The sequence below is a fragment of the Idiotropiscis lumnitzeri genome, chromosome 9, assembly GCF_059441095.1.
Source record: "Idiotropiscis lumnitzeri isolate Australia: NSW breed Sydney's pygmy pipehorse chromosome 9, RoL_Ilum_1.0, whole genome shotgun sequence".
Taxonomy (NCBI): domain Eukaryota; kingdom Metazoa; phylum Chordata; class Actinopteri; order Syngnathiformes; family Syngnathidae; genus Idiotropiscis; species Idiotropiscis lumnitzeri.
In genome coordinates, this window is record NC_142399.1 from 21533595 (window position 1) to 21538367 (window position 4773).

Sequence of the window (4773 nt, forward strand, 5' to 3'; positions counted from 1 at the left end):
GCATTATACACACCAAACGTCAATTTTCCACAATGTCTTTGTGGTTAACTGTGACTTGTGCCTCGTAAAAAGGGAAGTCAACTGAAAAACTTTCTTATGTTCTATGTTGGCAGGGTCGCGGGGGGTGCTGGAGCCTATCCCAGCTATCTTCGGGCAATAGGTGGGGGACACCCTGAACTGGTTGCCAGCCAATCGCAGATGATCGCAGGGCTTGAAATGTCCATAATAAATGTGACCGTCAATTCACATTAGTTCTCTAAATCTTTTTAATTGGAAGCTTAATGTATGTTAATTATGTTTTTACATTGCTTATGGAAGGGAGTCAGCCAATCAGTGTTGTAGTGGCAACTCTTTCGGTTTTACTTGCCACTGTAGGAGCGGATGAATAATAACCAGTCTGACGCGACAAAACTTCCAACTCGGGTTCTTCGTTTCACAAGTTTACTAATATTTCCAATAACTCAAACATGACGTGGTCAAGGTCATCGATCGATGTGGCTTGAGGTCGCTGATCGTGGTTGGCGTTGTCGGAGCTCGTTGACCAGCGTCGGTGTCGTGGCTGTTGCCGTGGCTGTTAAAGTTCGCTGATCGGCATCGTTGTCGTTCGAGTTTGCTGAACGCCGTTGTTGTCGTTCGAGTTCGCTGATCGGCGTCGTTGTCGTTCGAGTTTGCTGATCGGCGTTGTTGATTTGAGTCGGTCAGAAAAACTATGTCACCACCACCCGACCTTCTGAATGTGTGTTTTCATGGCATGTCACATGACTACTATTTATACTGCACGTCACATGACTACTTTTTCACGTGTTGCCCGTTAGTTAATCAATACCGTTTCTTACGCACGCAATACTAAACTAAATTTTCTTCTTTCATGAAGTAACATTATGCATCTCAATAATGTTTAAAGGATAACAATAATAATGAATTCAAAATAAGAAAACATTTCTCAATATGGCTCTTACAAGTGTATTTCTTCTGATGTGGTCACATCGTCACTTGGGTTATCTTACTGAGCGGCAATCGAATGCTTTGAACGTAGCAAATGTTGGCTTCTTCAACTTTGGTGATGAATGTTGGTGAAAATTAGGGGGTCACATTGGTCATTAGTAATATTTAGCAACTTTCAGAGGTGAAGATGATTTTCAATGATATAGAAATCAATTATGTGTAACTCCTAAAATTAAACACAAATAACTTTTTTTTAATTATTTCCACGTTTGTACAGGCCCTTATCCTCAAATTTCGAATAAAAAAGAACATTGGAGACACATATTCCGACCGTATGCAAATATTTTACAAATACTTTCTACTGTCGGTAAAATAATGGCAAATTTTCCTAGTGACAATAAAAAGGGTTTGCAACAAATAAAACAGTTAGCAAACATGTTTTTAAGCTTTTAAGAACACTGATGACAACCCAAACTTGTTATGTTTAGCATTCACCGTTCAGTGGTCTTTCAACAGCCAGTTAAGTGAATACATGCACTCATTTGGTCACATAACACCAAATTGAAGTACTTCCAAACGGCACGCTGAACAAAATTACATTTTAAGCAGAATGGTTATTTATTTTGTACCGAAAGGAGACCACGACAATATTGAGGCATTGTTAAGATTGTGAATATTGTTCATCCCTATTTATCATTTCCCTCCATTCCATCAATGTCAACTTGCGGCCCAGATATTATTGACATTGGGCCAACGTAGGCTCGTGGGCTGCAGATTGCCGACCTCTGTCCTACATAAATGAGGAGGCTCGGGTGACGGTCTGGTGCTATGAAAATAATTAATCAAAATGCTCTAAAGCAGGGGTGGGCAAACTATTTGATTGGCGGGCCACAATGGGTTCTAAAATTTGACAGAGGGGCCGGACCAGGAGCAGATGGATGGAGTGTTTTGGTAACCTCATTTCATCAGAGAAAAAACAATGCATTGAATTTTAAATTAAAGTGAACAAAAGCATTACAACAATATATGTCTTTGAAAAACCACGGTATTTAGAAAATAAAACATGAATAAGGTTTATTCATTGAATTTTTTTCAAGTTTGGCGGGCCGTATTAAAATGTTTAATGGGCCGCATGTGGCCCCCGGGCCGTAGTTTGCCCACGCCTGCTCTAAAGACTAAAGTGATAATGAAACATTTTTAATAAATAATTTTAATCAGAGATGCAAGTAAACGTTTGTAGATTTTTTTTGCACTAATTCTGATCCTGATCTAGAATTTTTTCTGTAGCAGATCAGGCTTTCATAACAACAACAATAATAATAATATTCATCATCATCATAATCATAATCATAATAATGATTATGTATATATATATAAACATGGAGTTTGCATGTTTTCCTCCGAGTACTACGGTTTCCTCCCACAATCCAAAAACATGCATGGCAGGCCAATTGGACACTCTAAATTGCCCCTGGGTATGAGTGTGAGTGTGAACGGTTGTTTGTCTATGTGTGCCCTGCGATTGGCTGGCAACTAGTTCAGGGGGTCCCCCGCCTACTGCCCAAAGATAGCTGGGATAGGCTCCAGCGCCCCCCGCGACCCTAGTGAGGAGAAGTGGGACAGATAATGGATGGATGGATAATAAATGATAATAAAAGATGATGAAGATGTAGCCCTTGACCCTTTTGAAGCGGCATGGTTAATGTATGGTGATGATGATGAAAATAATAATAATAAGAAATATGTTTAGTAATTATGAATCAAGGATTGGCATCAGCAAAAGGAGGATTTTTTTCTCCTGAAACTTCAAAACTATAAATTACAACGCACAATAAATTTTGTATTGCGCAAGCTTTTATAGGACAAAATTGAAAACAAACGATGAAAATATCTCAAATTCAAGATGTTTCAACATAAAGACATTTTAGACCAGGGTCTAAATATGTTAAGGGACACATAAAGCCATCACTGATTAAATTTTGTTGTTAACAAGTGTCCCAATTTTCTGTTCATTTATATTATACCATATGAAAAGTGCTTTGTTACAGCTCGAGCTGTTGTGAAATGCGCTAAATAAATCAAGTTGTATTGTATTGTACTTGGATTCATCAAATACACCACAAGCTCGTTACTCTCCTATGCTGTCCTGTGGCGCGATTGCAATGTCAACTTCACAGATTAGCCAGCAAGGAGATGAAATGGGAAAAGGTGAGCCATTCCACTCTGCCCAGAAGCTCCAGCTTCTGCTACCCACACCCAGTGGCTTCCAATACATGATCATCAGTCCAGTGGTCTACAATGATCCTCAATAGTTCACAATTTGTAAGTCACAATGTGTCAGGCCAACCACCCCAATCCATCCTACATGCTGATTTTATGAAGGCAAGGGGCAGTCCTTCCCTCAATTGCAATTGGCCAATTTTCCCAGCTTGCACCACTAGAGTGGGCGGTGGAACAGTCAATCCAGTGGTATCCAGATACTCAGTTCGTTTCAGATGTTCAATTACACATGCAAGTAAGGAAACTCAAAAGATTTAACACAAAATAGCCAATCCAAAGCAAGCAATCAAACATTAAACAAAATGAATGTTAGGCAAGCCGCTTCTCTGTCCACTTTTAAAACTCGTTTGAAGAATTTTTTATGTTTATTTTTTCTTAACATGAGACTGTTGCCGTTCTGCTGTTCTTCTGGCATCTACAGTGAATGTGTTCATGTGTTTTAGTTTGTGTTCTAATTTCCTGCGAATTTATATTTTGCTTTGTTACAGCTCCAGCTGTTGTGAAATGTGCTCTATAAATAAAGTTGTATTGTATTGTACTGTAAACTGTCAACAACATATAAATGTAGTATTAAAATAGACAAACAACAAATTACCTATTTTATTGACGACAACTTAAACAGAACTATTACACATAACCCCCTTTTTCCTTCAATAGCTATCCTTCATCATTTAAAGTTACTCCTTTTTATGTTTTCATATTATGTGTATAAGTGGACAGATTTAATTTATGTACATAAGCCCATTTTCCCTTCAGTATTTATCTTTCATTATTTACAGTTGTTGCTTTTTCGTGTTTTACTGTGCACTTGACAAATAAGCATCTGGAATCTTTAATCTAGTCTGCATCCTGACAACTGCTGACATGCCCTTGAGCAATATAGGAAACCCAACCAAAACTCACTTCAAATACTCTGTGTGTCCATGTGTGATTGGGTCTAAAGTATGTAATGTGCAAACATTAGGGCTGTCAAAATTAAAGCAATAACTCAGCTGATTAATCCCAAAAATTTTAACTCAGTTAAATATTTTAACTCAGTTAACTCAGTTTGATTTACTTAAAAAAATAATTTGCATACTTTGCAAATATTGTGCCATATTAGCTGTCTTTAGCACGTCTCAGAACAAAACACTCTGTTTAAGTTACCACAAGGCCTTGCAAACCAACACTGCTGGAGTGTGGCGCTTGTGAGCAGTTTTGAGAAATGTTTTGAAAATAAGTGTCTGCAAAGATGTCTCCATTTAGATCGTATTCAAGAATCCAAGAAAGCTATTAGAACAGTCTTTGAATTAAATATACTTCATATTTGATGATTTTGCATCAATTCCAAGATAGTATTCAATTAAATATCAGTTATAAGATTCGCAAAAAATAGCAGTTGAAAAATGTGATGAATCACAATTAATCATGGAATTTTTTGTGATTAATTAGTTAAAAAAAATCACTTAACAGTACTAGCAAACATATAAAATGAAAAAATAAAAATAAAAACTGGCAAGGAAGACATCCAATGGCAACTCTTGAGCAAGACACAGACACCAGACCTCA